Genomic DNA, 19237 nt, shown 5'->3' with positions numbered 1-19237 from the left:
TATCACCTGCCTCCTGTCACTGTGTCTGTATCACCTGTCTCCTGTCACTGCGTCTGTATCACCTGCCTCCTGTCACTGCATCTGGATCGCCTGTCTCCTGTCACTGCGTCTGTATCCTGTCACTGCGTCTGTATCACCTGTATCCTGTCACTGTCTGTATCACCTGTCTCCTGTCACTGTGTCTGTATCACCTGTCTCCTGTCACTGCGTCTGTATCACCTGTCTCCTGTCACTGTGTCTGTATCACCTATCTCCTGTCACTGTGTCTGTATCACCTGCCTCCTGTCACTGCGTCTGTATCACCTGCCTCCTGTCACTGCGTCTGTATCACCTATCTCCTGTCACTGCGTCTGTATCACCTATCTCCTGTCACTGTGTCTGTATCACCTATCTCCTGTCACTGCGTCTGTATCACCTGCCTCCTGTCACTGCGTCTGTATCACCTATCTCCTGTCACTGCGTCTGTATCACCTATCTCCTGTCACTGTGTCTGTATCACCTATCTCCTGTCACTGCGTCTGTATCACCTGCCTCCTGTCACTGCGTCTGTATCACCTATCTCCTGTCACTGCGTCTGTATCACCTGCCTCCTGTCACTGCGTCTGTATCACCTGCCTCCTGTCACTGCGTCTGTATCACCTGCCTCCTGTCACTGCGTCTGTATCACCTGTCTCCTGTCACTGTGTCTGTATCACCTGTCTCCTGTCACTGTCTGTATCACCTGTCTCCTGTCACTGTGTCTGTATCACCTGTCTCCTGTCACTGTCTGTATCACCTGTCTCCTGTCACTGTGTCTGTATCACCTGCCTCCTGTCACTGCGTCTGTATCACCTGTCTCCTGTCACTGTGTCTGTATCACCTGTCTCCTGTCACTGTCTGTATCACCTGTCTCCTGTCACTGTGTCTGTATCACCTGCCTCCTGTCACTGCGTCTGTATCACCTGTCTCCTGTCACTGTGTCTGTATCACCTGTCTCCTGTCACTGTCTGTATCACCTGTCTCCTGTCACTGTGTCTGTATCACCTGCCTCCTGTCACTGCGTCTGTATCACCTGCCTCCTGTCACTGCGTCTGTATCACCTGCCTCCTGTCACTGCGTCTGTATCACCTGCCTCCTGTCACTGCGTCTGTATCACCTATCTCCTGTCACTGCGTCTGTATCACCTGCCTCCTGTCACTGCGTCTGTATCACCTGCCTCCTGTCACTGCGTCTGTATCACCTGCCTCCTGTCACTGCGTCTGTATCACCTGCCTCCTGTCACTGTCTGTATCACCTGTCTCCTGTCACTGCGTCTGTATCACCTATCTCCTGTCACTGCGTCTGTATCACCTATCTCCTGTCACTGCGTCTGTATCACCTGCCTCCTGTCACTGCGTCTGTATCACCTGCCTCCTGTCACTGCGTCTGTATCACCTGCCTCCTGTCACTGCGTCTGTATCACCTGTATCCTGTCACTGCACCTGTATCGCCTGTCTCCTGTCACTGCGTCTGTATCACCTGTCTCCTGTCACTGCGTCTGTATCACCTGTCTCCTGTCTCCTGTGACTGCATCTGTATAACCTGCCTCCTGTCACTGCACCTGTATCGCCTGTCTTCTATCACTGCTTCTGTATCACCTGCCTCCTGTCACTGCGTCTGTATCACCTGCCTCCTGTCACTGCGTCTGTATCACCTATCTCCTGTCACTGCGTCTGTATCACCTGCCTCCTGTCACTGCGTCTGTATCACCTGCCTCCTGTCACTGCGTCTGTATCACCTGCCTCCTGTCACTGCGTCTGTATCACCTGCCTCCTGTCACTGCGTCTGTATCACCTGCCTCCTGTCACTGCGTCTGTATCACCTGTCTCCTGTCACTGCGTCTGTATCACCTATCTCCTGTCACTGCGTCTGTATCACCTATCTCCTGTCACTGCGTCTGTATCACCTGCCTCCTGTCACTGCGTCTGTATCACCTATCTCCTGTCACTGTCTGTATCACCTGTCTCCTGTCACTGTGTCTGTATCACCTATCTCCTGTCACTGTCTGTATCACCTGTCTCCTGTCACTGCGTCTGTATCACCTATCTCCTGTCACTGCGTCTGTATCACCTATCTCCTGTCACTGCGTCTGTATCACCTGCCTCCTGTCACTGCGTCTGTATCACCTATCTCCTGTCACTGCGTCTGTATCACCTATCTCCTGTCACTGCGTCTGTATCACCTGCCTCCTGTCACTGCGTCTGTATCACCTATCTCCTGTCACTGTCTGTATCACCTGCCTCCTGTCACTGCGTCTGTATCACCTATCTCCTGTCACTGTCTGTATCACCTGTCTCCTGTCACTGTGTCTGTATCACCTGTCTCCTGTCACTGTCTGTATCACCTGTCTCCTGTCACTGTGTCTGTATCACCTGCCTCCTGTCACTGCGTCTGTATCACCTATCTCCTGTCACTGTCTGTATCACCTGTCTCCTGTCACTGTGTCTGTATCACCTATCTCCTGTCACTGCGTCTGTATCACCTGCCTCCTGTCACTGCGTCTGTATCACCTGCCTCCTGTCACTGTGTCTGTATCACCTGTCTCCTGTCACTGTGTCTGTATCATCTGCCTCCTGTCACTGCGTCTGTATCACCTGCCTCCTGTCACTGTGTCTGTATCACCTGTCTCCTGTCACTGCATCTGGATCGCCTGTCTCCTGTCACTGCGTCTGTATCCTGTCACTGCGTCTGTATCACCTGTATCCTGTCACTGTCTGTATCACCTGTCTCCTGTCACTGTGTCTGTATCACCTGTCTCCTGTCACTGTCTGTATCACCTGTCTCCTGTCACTGTGTCTGTATCACCTATCTCCTGTCACTGCGTCTGTATCACCTATCTCCTGTCACTGCGTCTGTATCACCTATCTCCTGTCACTGTGTCTGTATCACCTATCTCCTGTCACTGCGTCTGTATCACCTGCCTCCTGTCACTGCGTCTGTATCACCTATCTCCTGTCACTGCGTCTGTATCACCTGCCTCCTGTCACTGCGTCTGTATCACCTGCCTCCTGTCACTGCGTCTGTATCACCTATCTCCTGTCACTGCGTCTGTATCACCTGCCTCCTGTCACTGCGTCTGTATCACCTGCCTCCTGTCACTGCGTCTGTATCACCTGCCTCTGCGTCTGTATCACCTATCTCCTGTCACTGCGTCTGTATCACCTGCCTCCTGTCACTGCGTCTGTATCACCTGCCTCCTGTCACTGCGTCTGTATCACCTGCCTCCTGTCACTGCGTCTGTATCACCTGTCTCCTGTCACTGTGTCTGTATCACCTGTCTCCTGTCACTGTCTGTATCACCTGTCTCCTGTCACTGTGTCTGTATCACCTATCTCCTGTCACTGTCTGTATCACCTATCTCCTGTCACTGTCTGTATCACCTCTATCATGTCACTGCGTCTGTATCACCTGCCTCCTGTCACTGCGTCTGTATCGCCTGCCTCTGGTGACTGTGTATGTTTCGCCTATCTTCTGTCACTTCGTCTGGATCACCTGCCTCCTGTCACTGCGTCTGTTTCACCTGCCTCCTGTCACTGCATCTGTATCACCTGTATCCTGTCACTGTGTCTGTATCACCTGCCTCCTGTCACTGTCTGTATCACCTGTATCCTGTCACTGCATCTGTATCACCTGTATTCTGTCACTGCACCTGTATCGCCTGTCTCCTGTCACTGCACATGTATCGCCTGTCTCCTGTCACTGCGTCTGTATCACCTGTATCCTGTCACTGCGTCTGTATCACCTGCCTCCTGTCACTGTCTGTATCACCTGCCTCCTGTCACTGCGTCTGTATCACCTGCCTCCTGTCACTGCGTCTGTATCACCTGTCTCCTGTCACTGTGTCTGTATCACCTGTCTCCTGTCACTGTGTCTGTATCACCTGTCTCCTGTCACTGCGTCTGTATCACCTGTCTCCTGTCACTGTGTCTGTATCACCTGCCTCCTGTCACTGCGTCTGTATCACCTGCCTCCTGTCACTGCGTCTGTATCACCTGCCTCCTGTCACTGCGTCTGTATCACCTATCTCCTGTCACTGCGTCTGTATCACCTGCCTCCTGTCACTGCGTCTGTATCACCTGCCTCCTGTCACTGCGTCTGTATCACCTGCCTCCTGTCACTGCGTCTGTATCACCTATCTCCTGTCACTGTCTGTATCACCTGTCTCCTGTCACTGTCTGTATCACCTGTCTCCTGTCACTGTGTCTGTATCACCTGCCTCCTGTCACTGCGTCTGTATCACCTATCTCCTGTCACTGCGTCTGTATCACCTGCCTCCTGTCACTGCGTCTGTATCACCTGCCTCCTGTCACTGCGTCTGTATCACCTATCTCCTGTCACTGCGTCTGTATCACCTATCTCCTGTCACTGCATCTGTATCACCTGCCTCCTGTCACTGCGTCTGTATCACCTATCTCCTGTCACTGCGTCTGTATCACCTGCCTCCTGTCACTGCGTCTGTATCACCTGCCTCCTGTCACTGCGTCTGTATCACCTGCCTCCTGTCACTGCGTCTGTATCACCTGCCTCCTGTCACTGCGTCTGTATCACCTATCTCCTGTCACTGCGTCTGTATCACCTGCCTCCTGTCACTGCGTCTGTATCACCTGCCTCCTGTCACTGCGTCTGTATCACCTGTCTCCTGTCACTGCGTCTGTATCACCTGTCTCCTGTCACTGTGTCTGTATCACCTGTCTCCTGTCACTGTCTGTATCACCTGTCTCCTGTCACTGTGTCTGTATCACCTGCCTCCTGTCACTGCGTCTGTATCACCTATCTCCTGTCACTGCGTCTGTATCACCTGCCTCCTGTCACTGCGTCTGTATCACCTGCCTCCTGTCACTGCGTCTGTATCACCTATCTCCTGTCACTGCGTCTGTATCACCTGCCTCCTGTCACTGCGTCTGTATCACCTGCCTCCTGTCACTGCGTCTGTATCACCTGCCTCCTGTCACTGCGTCTGTATCACCTATCTCCTGTCACTGCGTCTGTATCACCTGCCTCCTGTCACTGCGTCTGTATCACCTGCCTCCTGTCACTGCGTCTGTATCACCTGCCTCCTGTCACTGCGTCTGTATCACCTATCTCCTGTCACTGCGTCTGTATCACCTGCCTCCTGTCACTGCGTCTGTATCACCTATCTCCTGTCACTGTCTGTATCACCTGTCTCCTGTCACTGTGTCTGTATCACCTGTCTCCTGTCACTGTGTCTGTATCACCTGTCTCCTGTCACTGCGTCTGTATCACCTGTCTCCTGTCACTGTGTCTGTATCACCTGTCTCCTGTCACTGTGTCTGTATCACCTGCCTCCTGTCACTGCGTCTGTATCACCTGCCTCCTGTCACTGCGTCTGTATCACCTGCCTCCTGTCACTGCGTCTGTATCACCTATCTCCTGTCACTGCGTCTGTATCACCTGCCTCCTGTCACTGCGTCTGTATCACCTGCCTCCTGTCACTGCGTCTGTATCACCTATCTCCTGTCACTGTCTGTATCACCTGTCTCCTGTCACTGTCTGTATCACCTGTCTCCTGTCACTGTGTCTGTATCACCTGCCTCCTGTCACTGCGTCTGTATCACCTATCTCCTGTCACTGCGTCTGTATCACCTGCCTCCTGTCACTGCGTCTGTATCACCTGCCTCCTGTCACTGCGTCTGTATCACCTATCTCCTGTCACTGCGTCTGTATCACCTATTTCCTGTCACTGCATCTGTATCACCTGCCTCCTGTCACTGCGTCTGTATCACCTGCCTCCTGTCACTGCGTCTGTATCACCTGCCTCCTGTCACTGCGTCTGTATCACCTGCCTCCTGTCACTGCGTCTGTATCACCTGCCTCCTGTCACTGCGTCTGTATCACCTATCTCCTGTCACTGCGTCTGTATCACCTATCTCCTGTCACTGTCTGTATCACCTCTATCATGTCACTGCGTCTGTATCACCTGCCTCCTGTCACTGCGTCTGTATCACCTGTCTCCTGTCACTGTCTGTATCACCTATCTCCTGTCACTGTCTGTATCACCTATCTCCTGTCACTGTGTCTGTATCACCTGCCTCCTGTCACTGCGTCTGTATCACCTGCCTCCTGTCACTGCGTCTGTATCACCTGTATCCTGTCACTGCGTCTGTATCACCTGCCTCCTGTCACTGTCTGTATCACCTGTATCCTGTCACTGCATCTGTATCACCTGTATTCTGTCACTGCACCTGTATCGCCTGTCTCCTGTCACTGCGTCTGTATCACCTGTATCCTGTCACTGCGTCTGTATCACCTGCCTCCTGTCACTGTCTGTATCACCTGCCTCCTGTCACTGCGTCTGTATCACCTGTCTCCTGTCACTGCATCTGTATCACCTGTATCCTGTCACTGCGTCTGTATCACCTGCCTCCTGTCACTGTCTGTATCACCTGTATCCTGTCACTGCATCTGTATCACCTGCCTCCTGTCACTGCGTCTGTATCACCTGTCTCCTGTTACTGCGTCTGTATCACCTCTATCATGTCACTGCATCTGTATCACCTGTATCCTGTCACTGCATCTGTATCACCTGTATCCTGTCACTGCACCTGTATCGCCTGTCTCCTGTCACTGCGTCTGTATCGCCTGCCTCCTGTCACTGCGTCTGTATCGCCTGTCTCCTGTCACTGCGTCTGTATCGCCTGTCTCCTGTCACTGCTTCTGTATCACCTGTCTCCTGTCACTGTGTCTGTATCACCTGTCTCCTGTCACTGCGTCTGTATCGCCTGTCTCCTGTCACTGCGTCTGTATCGCCTGTCTCCTGTCACTGCTTCTGTATCACCTGTCTCCTGTCACTGCACCTGTATCGCCTGTCTCCTGTCACTGCGTCTGTATCGCCTGCCTCCTGTCACTGCGTCTGTATCGCCTGTCTCCTGTCACTGCGTCTGTATCGCCTGTCACTGCTTCTGTATCACCTGTCTCCTGTCACTGTGTCTGTATCACCTATCTCCTGTCACTGTGTCTGTATCACCTGCCTCCTGTCACTGTCTGTATCACCTGTCTCCTGTCACTGCGTCTGTATCACCTGTCTCCTGTCACTGCGTCTGTATCACCTATCTCCTGTCACTGCGTCTGTATCACCTGCCTCCTGTCACTGCGTCTGTATCACCTGCCTCCTGTCACTGCGTCTGTATCACCTGCCTCCTGTCACTGCGTCTGTATCACCTGCCTCCTGTCACTGCGTCTGTATCACCTATCTCCTGTCACTGTGTCTGTATCACCTGCCTCCTGTCACTGCGTCTGTATCACCTGCCTCCTGTCACTGCGTCTGTATCACCTATCTCCTGTCACTGCATCTGTATAACCTGCCTCCTGTCACTGTGTCTGTATCACCTGCCTCCTGTCACTGCATCTGTATAACCTGCCTCCTGTCACTGTGTCTGTATCACCTGCCTCCTGTCACTGCGTCTGTCTCGCCTATCTCCTGTCACTGCGTCTGTATCGCCTGTGTCCTGTCACTGCTTCTGTATCGCCTGTCTCCTGTCACTGCGTCTGTATCGCCTGTCTCCTGTCACTGTGTCTGTATCACCTGTCTCCTGTCACTGTGTCTGTATCACCTGTCTCCTGTCACTGCGTCTGTATCACCTGCCTCCTGTCACTGCGTCTGTATCACCTGTCTCCTGTCACTGTGTCTGTATCACCTGTCTCCTGTCACTGTGTCTGTATCACCTGTCTCCTGTCACTGCGTCTGTATCACCTGTCTCCTGTCACTGCGTCTGTATCGCCTGCCTCCTGTCACTGCATCTGGATCGCCTGTCTCCTGTCACTGCGTCTGTATCGCCTGCCTCCTGTCACTGCGTCTGTATCACCTGTCTCCTGTCACTGTGTCTGTATCACCTGTCTCCTGTCACTGCGTCTGTATCGCCTGTCTCCTGTCACTGCTTCTGTATCGCCTGTCTCCTGTCACTGCGTCTGTATCGCCTGTCTCCTGTCACTGCATCTGTATCACCTGCCTCCTGTCACTGCGTCTGTATCACCTATCTCCTGTCACTGCGTCTGTATCACCTGCCTCCTGTCACTGCGTCTGTATCACCTGCCTCCTGTCACTGCGTCTGTATCACCTGCCTCCTGTCACTGCGTCTGTATCACCTATCTCCTGTCACTGCGTCTGTATCACCTGCCTCCTGTCACTGCGTCTGTATCACCTGCCTCCTGTCACTGCGTCTGTATCACCTGCCTCCTGTCACTGCGTCTGTATCACCTATCTCCTGTCACTGCGTCTGTATCACCTGCCTCCTGTCACTGCGTCTGTATCACCTGTATCCTGTCACTGTGTCTGTATCACCTGTCTCCTGTCACTGCGTCTGTATCACCTGCCTCCTGTCACTGCATCTGTATCACCTGTCTCCTGTCACTGTCTGTATCACCTATCTCCTGTCACTGTCTGTATCACCTCTATCATGTCACTGCGTCTGTATCACCTATCTCCTGTCACTGTCTGTATCACCTGTCTCCTGTCACTGTGTCTGTATCACCTGCCTCCTGTCACTGCGTCTGTATCACCTGCCTCCTGTCACTGCGTCTGTATCACCTGTCTCCTGTCACTGTCTGTATCACCTATCTCCTGTCACTGTCTGTATCACCTATCTCCTGTCACTGTGTCTGTATCACCTGCCTCCTGTCACTGCGTCTGTATCACCTGCCTCCTGTCACTGCGTCTGTATCACCTGTATCCTGTCACTGCGTCTGTATCACCTGCCTCCTGTCACTGTCTGTATCACCTGTATCCTGTCACTGCATCTGTATCACCTGTATTCTGTCACTGCACCTGTATCGCCTGTCTCCTGTCACTGCGTCTGTATCACCTGTATCCTGTCACTGCGTCTGTATCACCTGCCTCCTGTCACTGTCTGTATCACCTGCCTCCTGTCACTGCGTCTGTATCACCTGTCTCCTGTCACTGCATCTGTATCACCTGTATCCTGTCACTGCGTCTGTATCACCTGCCTCCTGTCACTGTCTGTATCACCTGTATCCTGTCACTGCATCTGTATCACCTGCCTCCTGTCACTGCGTCTGTATCACCTGTCTCCTGTCACTGCGTCTGTATCACCTCTATCATGTCACTGCATCTGTATCACCTGTATCCTGTCACTGCATCTGTATCACCTGTATCCTGTCACTGCACCTGTATCGCCTGTCTCCTGTCACTGCGTCTGTATCGCCTGCCTCCTGTCACTGCGTCTGTATCGCCTGTCTCCTGTCACTGCGTCTGTATCGCCTGTCTCCTGTCACTGCTTCTGTATCACCTGTCTCCTGTCACTGTGTCTGTATCACCTGTCTCCTGTCACTGCGTCTGTATCGCCTGTCTCCTGTCACTGCGTCTGTATCGCCTGTCTCCTGTCACTGCTTCTGTATCACCTGTCTCCTGTCACTGCACCTGTATCGCCTGTCTCCTGTCACTGCGTCTGTATCGCCTGCCTCCTGTCACTGCGTCTGTATCGCCTGTCTCCTGTCACTGCGTCTGTATCGCCTGTCTCCTGTCACTGCTTCTGTATCACCTGTCTCCTGTCACTGTGTCTGTATCACCTATCTCCTGTCACTGTGTCTGTATTACCTGCCTCCTGTCACTGTCTGTATCACCTGTCTCCTGTCACTGCGTCTGTATCACCTGCCTCCTGTCACTGTCTGTATCACCTGCCTCCTGTCACTGCGTCTGTATCACCTGTCTCCTGTCACTGCGTCTGTATCACCTATCTCCTGTCACTGCGTCTGTATCACCTGCCTCCTGTCACTGCGTCTGTATCACCTGCCTCCTGTCACTGCGTCTGTATCACCTGCCTCCTGTCACTGCGTCTGTATCACCTGCCTCCTGTCACTGCGTCTGTATCACCTATCTCCTGTCACTGCATCTGTATAACCTGCCTCCTGTCACTGTGTCTGTATCACCTGCCTCCTGTCACTGCATCTGTATAACCTGCCTCCTGTCACTGCGTCTGTATCACCTATCTCCTGTCACTGCATCTGTATAACCTGCCTCCTGTCACTGTGTCTGTATCACCTGCCTCCTGTCACTGCATCTGTATAACCTGCCTCCTGTCACTGCGTCTGTATCACCTGTCTCCTGTCACTGCGTCTGTATCGCCTGTCTCCTGTCACTGCTTCTGTATCGCCTGTCTCCTGTCACTGCGTCTGTATCACCTATCTCCTGTCACTGTGTCTGTATCACCTGTCTCCTGTCACTGTGTCTGTATCACCTGTCTCCTGTCACTGTGTCTGTATCACCTGCCTCCTGTCACTGCGTCTGTATCACCTATCTCCTGTCACTGTGTCTGTATCACCTGTCTCCTGTCACTGTGTCTGTATCACCTGTCTCCTGTCACTGTGTCTGTATCACCTGTCTCCTGTCACTGCGTCTGTATCACCTGCCTCCTGTCACTGCGTCTGTATCACCTGTCTCCTGTCACTGTGTCTGTATCACCTGTCTCCTGTCACTGTGTCTGTATCACCTGTCTCCTGTCACTGCGTCTGTATCACCTGTCTCCTGTCACTGCGTCTGTATCGCCTGCCTCCTGTCACTGCATCTGGATCGCCTGTCTCCTGTCACTGCGTCTGTATCGCCTGCCTCCTGTCACTGCGTCTGTATCACCTGTCTCCTGTCACTGCGTCTGTATCACCTGTCTCCTGTCACTGCGTCTGTATCGCCTGTCTCCTGTCACTGCTTCTGTATCGCCTGTCTCCTGTCACTGCGTCTGTATCGCCTGCCTCCTGTCACTGCATCTGGATCGCCTGTCTCCTGTCACTGCGTCTGTATCACCTGTCTCCTGTCACTGTGTCTGTATCACCTTCCTCCTGTCACTGCATCTGGATCGCCTGTCTCCTGTCACTGCGTCTGTATCGCCTGCCTCCTGTCACTGTCTGTATCACCTGTATCCTGTCACTGTGTCTGTATCACCTGTCTCCTGTCACTGCGTCTGTATCACCTGTCTCCTGTCACTGTGTCTGTATCACCTTCCTCCTGTCACTGCATCTGGATCGCCTGTCTCCTGTCACTGCGTCTGTATCACCTGTATCCTGTCACTGTGTCTGTATCACCTGTCTCCTGTCACTGCGTCTGTATCACCTGTATCCTGTCACTGCGTCTGTATCACCTGCCTCCTGTCACTGTGTCTGTATCACCTGCCTCCTGTCACTGCATCTGTATCACCTGTCTCCTGTCACTGCGTCTGTATCCTGTCACTGCGTCTGTATCACCTGTATCCTGTCACTGCGTCTGTATCACCTGTCTCCTGTCGCTGTCTGTATCACCTGTCTCCTGTAACTGCATCTGTATCACCTGTATCTTGTCACTGCACCTGTATTGCCTGTCTTCTGTCACTGCATCTGTATAACCTGCCTCCTGTCACTGTCTGTATCGCCTGTCTCCTGTCACTGCATCTGTATCACCTGTCTCCTGTCACTGCGACTGTATCGCCTGCCTACTGTCACTGCGTCTGTATCACCTGTCTCCTGTCACTGCGTCTGTATCACCTGCCTCCTGTCACTGCGTCTGTATCACCTGCCTCCTGTGACTGCATCTGTATAACCTGCCTCCTGTCACTACGTCTGTCTCGCCTGCCTCCTGTCACTGCGTCTGTATCGCCTGCCTCCTGTCACTGCGTCTGTATCGCCTGCCTCCTGTCACTGCGTCTGTATCGCCTGCCTCCTGTCACTGTCTGTATCACCTGTATCCTGTCACTGCATCTGTATCACCTGCCTCCTGTCACTGCGTCTGTATCACCTGTCTCCTGTTACTGCGTCTGTATCACCTCTATCATGTCACTGCATCTGTATCACCTGTATCCTGTCACTGCATCTGTATCACCTGTATCCTGTCACTGCACCTGTATCGCCTGTCTCCTGTCACTGCGTCTGTATCGCCTACCTCCTGTCACTGCGTCTGTATCGCCTGTCTCCTGTCACTGCGTCTGTATCGCCTGTCTCCTGTCACTGCTTCTGTATCACCTGTCTCCTGTCACTGTGTCTGTATCACCTGTCTCCTGTCACTGCGTCTGTATCGCTTGTCTCCTGTCACTGCGTCTGTATCGCCTGTCTCCTGTCACTGCTTCTGTATCACCTGTCTCCTGTCACTGCACCTGTATCGCCTGTCTCCTGTCACTGCGTCTGTATCGCCTGCCTCCTGTCACTGCGTCTGTATCGCCTGTCTCCTGTCACTGCGTCTGTATCGCCTGTCTCCTGTCACTGCTTCTGTATCACCTGTCTCCTGTCACTGTGTCTGTATCACCTATCTCCTGTCACTGTGTCTGTATCACCTGCCTCCTGTCACTGTCTGTATCACCTGTCTCCTGTCACTGCGTCTGTATCACCTGTCTCCTGTCACTGCGTCTGTATCACCTATCTCCTGTCACTGCGTCTGTATCACCTGCCTCCTGTCACTGCGTCTGTATCACCTGCCTCCTGTCACTGCGTCTGTATCACCTGCCTCCTGTCACTGCGTCTGTATCACCTGCCTCCTGTCACTGCGTCTGTATCACCTATCTCCTGTCACTGCGTCTGTATCACCTGCCTCCTGTCACTGCGTCTGTATCACCTGCCTCCTGTCACTGCGTCTGTATCACCTATCTCCTGTCACTGCATCTGTATAACCTGCCTCCTGTCACTGTGTCTGTATCACCTGCCTCCTGTCACTGCATCTGTATAACCTGCCTCCTGTCACTGTGTCTGTATCACCTGCCTCCTGTCACTGCGTCTGTCTCGCCTATCTCCTGTCACTGCGTCTGTATCGCCTGTCTCCTGTCACTGCTTCTGTATCGCCTGTCTCCTGTCACTGCGTCTGTATCGCCTGTCTCCTGTCACTGTGTCTGTATCACCTGTCTCCTGTCACTGTGTCTGTATCACCTGTCTCCTGTCACTGCGTCTGTATCACCTGCCTCCTGTCACTGCGTCTGTATCACCTGTCTCCTGTCACTGTGTCTGTATCACCTGTCTCCTGTCACTGTGTCTGTATCACCTGTCTCCTGTCACTGCGTCTGTATCACCTGTCTCCTGTCACTGCGTCTGTATCGCCTGCCTCCTGTCACTGCATCTGGATCGCCTGTCTCCTGTCACTGCGTCTGTATCGCCTGCCTCCTGTCACTGCGTCTGTATCACCTGTCTCCTGTCACTGTGTCTGTATCACCTGTCTCCTGTCACTGCGTCTGTATCGCCTGTCTCCTGTCACTGCTTCTGTATCGCCTGTCTCCTGTCACTGCGTCTGTATCGCCTGTCTCCTGTCACTGCATCTGTATCACCTGCCTCCTGTCACTGCGTCTGTATCACCTATCTCCTGTCACTGCGTCTGTATCACCTGCCTCCTGTCACTGCGTCTGTATCACCTGCCTCCTGTCACTGCGTCTGTATCACCTGCCTCCTGTCACTGCGTCTGTATCACCTATCTCCTGTCACTGCGTCTGTATCACCTGCCTCCTGTCACTGCGTCTGTATCACCTGCCTCCTGTCACTGCGTCTGTATCACCTGCCTCCTGTCACTGCGTCTGTATCACCTATCTCCTGTCACTGCGTCTGTATCACCTGCCTCCTGTCACTGCGTCTGTATCACCTGTATCCTGTCACTGTGTCTGTATCACCTGTCTCCTGTCACTGTGTCTGTATCACCTGTCTCCTGTCACTGCGTCTGTATCACCTGCCTCCTGTCACTGCATCTGTATCACCTGTCTCCTGTCACTGTCTGTATCACCTATCTCCTGTCACTGTCTGTATCACCTCTATCATGTCACTGCGTCTGTATCACCTATCTCCTGTCACTGTCTGTATCACCTGTCTCCTGTCACTGTGTCTGTATCACCTGCCTCCTGTCACTGCGTCTGTATCACCTGCCTCCTGTCACTGCGTCTGTATCACCTGTCTCCTGTCACTGTCTGTATCACCTATCTCCTGTCACTGTCTGTATCACCTATCTCCTGTCACTGTGTCTGTATCACCTGCCTCCTGTCACTGCGTCTGTATCACCTGCCTCCTGTCACTGCGTCTGTATCACCTGTATCCTGTCACTGCGTCTGTATCACCTGCCTCCTGTCACTGTCTGTATCACCTGTATCCTGTCACTGCATCTGTATCACCTGTATTCTGTCACTGCACCTGTATCGCCTGTCTCCTGGCACTGCGTCTGTATCACCTGTATCCTGTCACTGCGTCTGTATCACCTGCCTCCTGTCACTGTCTGTATCACCTGCCTCCTGTCACTGCTTCTGTATCGCCTGTCTCCTGTCACTGCGTCTGTATCGCCTGTCTCCTGTCACTGCATCTGTATCACCTGCCTCCTGTCACTGCGTCTGTATCACCTATCTCCTGTCACTGCGTCTGTATCACCTGCCTCCTGTCACTGCGTCTGTATCACCTGCCTCCTGTCACTGCGTCTGTATCACCTGCCTCCTGTCACTGCGTCTGTATCACCTATCTCCTGTCACTGCGTCTGTATCACCTGCCTCCTGTCACTGCGTCTGTATCACCTGCCTCCTGTCACTGCGTCTGTATCACCTGCCTCCTGTCACTGCGTCTGTATCACCTATCTCCTGTCACTGCGTCTGTATCACCTGCCTCCTGTCACTGCGTCTGTATCACCTGTATCCTGTCACTGTGTCTGTATCACCTGTCTCCTGTCACTGTGTCTGTATCACCTGTCTCCTGTCACTGCGTCTGTATCACCTGCCTCCTGTCACTGCATCTGTATCACCTGTCTCCTGTCACTGTCTGTATCACCTATCTCCTGTCACTGTCTGTATCACCTCTATCATGTCACTGCGTCTGTATCACCTATCTCCTGTCACTGTCTGTATCACCTGTCTCCTGTCACTGTGTCTGTATCACCTGCCTCCTGTCACTGCGTCTGTATCACCTGCCTCCTGTCACTGCGTCTGTATCACCTGTCTCCTGTCACTGTCTGTATCACCTATCTCCTGTCACTGTCTGTATCACCTATCTCCTGTCACTGTGTCTGTATCACCTGCCTCCTGTCACTGCGTCTGTATCACCTGCCTCCTGTCACTGCGTCTGTATCACCTGTATCCTGTCACTGCGTCTGTATCACCTGCCTCCTGTCACTGTCTGTATCACCTGTATCCTGTCACTGCATCTGTATCACCTGTATTCTGTCACTGCACCTGTATCGCCTGTCTCCTGGCACTGCGTCTGTATCACCTGTATCCTGTCACTGCGTCTGTATCACCTGCCTCCTGTCACTGTCTGTATCACCTGCCTCCTGTCACTGCGTCTGTATCACCTGTCTCCTGTCACTGCATCAGTATCACCTGTATCCTGTCACTGCGTCTGTATCACCTGCCTCCTGTCACTGTCTGTATCACCTGTATCCTGTCACTGCATCTGTATCACCTGCCTCCTGTCACTGCGTCTGTATCACCTGTCTCCTGTCACTGCGTCTGTATCACCTCTATCATGTCACTGCATCTGTATCACCTGTATCCTGTCACTGCATCTGTATCACCTGTATCCTGTCACTGCACCTGTATCGCCTGTCTCCTGTCACTGCGTCTGTATCGCCTGCCTCCTGTCACTGCGTCTGTATCGCCTGTCTCCTGTCACTGCGTCTGTATCGCCTGTCTCCTGTCACTGCTTCTGTATCACCTGTCTCCTGTCACTGTGTCTGTATCACCTGTCTCCTGTCACTGCGTCTGTATCGCCTGTCTCCTGTCACTGCGTCTGTATCGCCTGTCTCCTGTCACTGCTTCTGTATCACCTGTCTCCTGTCACTGCACCTGTATCGCCTGTCTCCTGTCACTGCGTCTGTATCGCCTGCCTCCTGTCACTGCGTCTGTATCGCCTGTCTCCTGTCACTGCGTCTGTATCGCCTGTCTCCTGTCACTGCTTCTGTATCACCTGTCTCCTGTCACTGTGTCTGTATCACCTATCTCCTGTCACTGTGTCTGTATTACCTGCCTCCTGTCACTGTCTGTATCACCTGTCTCCTGTCACTGCGTCTGTATCACCTGCCTCCTGTCACTGTCTGTATCACCTGCCTCCTGTCACTGCGTCTGTATCACCTGTCTCCTGTCACTGCGTCTGTATCACCTATCTCCTGTCACTGCGTCTGTATCACCTGCCTCCTGTCACTGCGTCTGTATCACCTGCCTCCTGTCACTGCGTCTGTATCACCTGCCTCCTGTCACTGCGTCTGTATCACCTGCCTCCTGTCACTGCGTCTGTATCACCTATCTCCTGTCACTGCGTCTGTATCACCTGCCTCCTGTCACTGCGTCTGTATCACCTGCCTCCTGTCACTGCATCTGGATCGCCTGTCTCCTGTCACTGCGTCTGTATCACCTGTATCCTGTCACTGTGTCTGTATCACCTGTCTCCTGTCACTGCGTCTGTATCACCTGTATCCTGTCACTGCGTCTGTATCACCTGCCTCCTGTCACTGTGTCTGTATCACCTGCCTCCTGTCACTGCATCTGTATCACCTGTCTCCTGTCACTGCGTCTGTATCCTGTCACTGCGTCTGTATCACCTGTATCCTGTCACTGCGTCTGTATCACCTGTCTCCTGTCGCTGTCTGTATCACCTGTCTCCTGTAACTGCATCTGTATCACCTGTATCTTGTCACTGCACCTGTATTGCCTGTCTTCTGTCACTGCATCTGTATAACCTGCCTCCTGTCACTGTCTGTATCGCCTGTCTCCTGTCACTGCATCTGTATCACCTGTCTCCTGTCACTGCGACTGTATCGCCTGCCTACTGTCACTGCGTCTGTATCACCTGTCTCCTGTCACTGCGTCTGTATCACCTGCCTCCTGTCACTGCGTCTGTATCACCTGCCTCCTGTGACTGCATCTGTATAACCTGCCTCCTGTCACTACGTCTGTCTCGCCTGCCTCCTGTCACTGCGTCTGTATCGCCTGCCTCCTGTCACTGCGTCTGTATCGCCTGCCTCCTGTCACTGCGTCTGTATCGCCTGCCTCCTGTCACTGCGTCTGTATCGCCTGCCTCCTGTCACTGCGTCTGTATCACCTGCCTCCTGTGGCTGCATCTGTATAACCTGTCTCCTGTTACTACGTCTGTATAGCCGGCCTCCTGTCACTGCGTCTTTATCGCCTGCCTCCTGTCACTGCGTCTGTATCTCCTGCCACTGCGTCTGTATCACCTATCTCCTGTCACTGCGTCTGTATCACCTATCTCCTGTCACTGCGTCTGTATCACCTGTATCCTGTCACTGTGTCTGTATCACCTGCCTCCTGTCACTGCGTCTGTATCGCCTGTATCCTGTCACTGTCTGTATCACCTATCCCCTGTCACTGCGTCTGTATCACCTGACTGCTGTCACTGTCTGTATCACATGCCTCCTGTTACGGTGTCTGTATCACCTGTCTGCCAGTCATGGTGCCTCAGAGCCAGTCTGTCCATCTGCCTCTTTCTTGTCTGTGTGTTTTTCCCCAGTTCTCTTCATTCAGCCTCAGGAAGAGATACAGTAAGAAGCGGAATTGTAGTGTTATCTGTGACAAACAGCCCTAATATCTTATGTGTCTTTGGGATGTCGAGCTGGCTATATATATTTACACTCAAGAAACCACAGAGGAAAAAGACAGGAATAAAGAATATGTCTACTCAATGTATGTAGTTTTATTCCCCAACTGCACGTAGAATGATCTACTTTTTATTGATAACCTTTATGCTGCCTTTATACCACATTTAGCTGTATCCGCTTCTCTGTAGCCCTAATGGACCTGGGGGATATTTATCAAAGCTTGAAGAGAGAATAAAGTGTGTATTTACTAAACCTTGGAGAGAGATACAAGGGGTGTGCAATAAGTGAACATTCATTGTTTTCAAATTATTCACCAGAGGAGTCTATGCAAAATTGCATGTGCACAAATTACTTGGTGAAGCAGCTGGACCAGTACAACTTCTTCATGTTGGATGATGGTCTTCCACTGCAACTTCTGGTGACTCAGAACGAATCCCACGCATCTTTCGTTTAATTTGTGGGAACACAAAGAAGTCGCAGGGGGCCAGGTCTGGACTGTACAGTGGGATGATGAAGCTCCTGGATGCGTTCATGGGCCAGAAAATCCACCACTTTCCTGGACTTGTGGGCAGGAGCATTGTCTTGATGGAGAAGGTCATCACGAGCTTGAGTTCTTGGATGGTATCTGGAAATGTCTTCCAACACTTGTGGCAGGCATTGGTTTGCGTATCAGTCCCCAGTGACGGTGTGCTGTTGCACGAGTGGTACAGTAGCTACATGACCAGTCTTGGCCACAAATAAACAGCCACCATCTGCTTGGCCATAGTACACTCGCGCCGGAAGTTCTCTGGCGGTGCACCACCACCTGGGGTCCACTGGGCCGACTGTTGTTTGGCCTTGGGGTAGAAACTGTAGATCCAGGATTCATCTCCACTGATGCTCTCCCAGACAGTTTGAGCAACCACCATCAAACCCGGCCAGCATGTTGCGGCAAGAAGTCACCCGAGCCATCTTCTGCTCTCCAGGCAGCTGATGTAGCAACCAGAGTCAGCTGATGGGGCACCCAGCCTGAAGAAACCTTGCTCAGTCCCAGCTTTTCGAGGAGTAGCAAGTGGATGGATCTCTTCTCTAACTGGGCCACGGACACCCTGGCGTCCACCTCAACTATGGCCCGCACGGCAGCAACATTGTCCTTGGTAATGGTGCTGATTGATTAGTACTGCTGCAGTAAAGTAAAACACTAGCAGTATGGGCGGCTGCCAAGTTCTGTCTAGTTCCGGTGAGGACAGTGAGAGGTGGGTGTAAGGGCGCTGACTACTGTCTTCTGAAACTATCGACATACTATTTTTCTCCGTATTAATGGTTCAGTTAGTTGTTCCCATGTTAGTGGTGTATTCATTACAATGACAATTTTGTCTTACATTGCATACTGTGCACACTACATAAATAAAAACATCCACTGTATATTTCAGAAATGAGCCATTTTATTTGCTGCCACAGAATACAATCAGTTAATAATGAAAACAGTGTATTTGCCCATCTGATTACCACTGAGCAGATCATGTACACAGGGATTAAGCACACGACTACTACCACATAAAATGCCTATAAAATATTCAAAGTACATAGCAAGTAATGTATAACCCAATGACGGTGTGCAAGAGCCCTGTAAGTACCGCTGTGATGTCCCAATACTGCATAGGTGTGCGCAGGGGGGGTGCCTGGTGCGCACAGGCACCCCCTAATGTCTGGCACTCCGATCTCACATGCATGATGCAGCAATCACCG

The 19237-nt window shown here is 52.4% G+C and overlaps 1 long non-coding RNA gene across 1 annotated transcript in view; it reads right to left on the bottom strand.

The window, feature by feature from the left end:
* Window positions 1-17387, bottom strand: part of LOC134947931 (uncharacterized) — a 33690-nt gene extending 16303 nt beyond the window's left edge. Inside the window, exon 1 of the long non-coding RNA XR_010182867.1 lies at window positions 17349-17387. This is a non-coding gene — a long non-coding RNA (uncharacterized LOC134947931). The remainder of the gene's footprint in view (window positions 1-17348) is intronic.
* Between the last annotated feature and the right edge of the window lie 1850 nt (window positions 17388-19237).

The sequence above is a fragment of the Pseudophryne corroboree genome, chromosome 8, assembly GCF_028390025.1.
Source record: "Pseudophryne corroboree isolate aPseCor3 chromosome 8, aPseCor3.hap2, whole genome shotgun sequence".
NCBI lineage: Eukaryota > Metazoa > Chordata > Amphibia > Anura > Myobatrachidae > Pseudophryne > Pseudophryne corroboree.
This window is presented reverse-complemented; position numbering and strand designations above follow the sequence as displayed.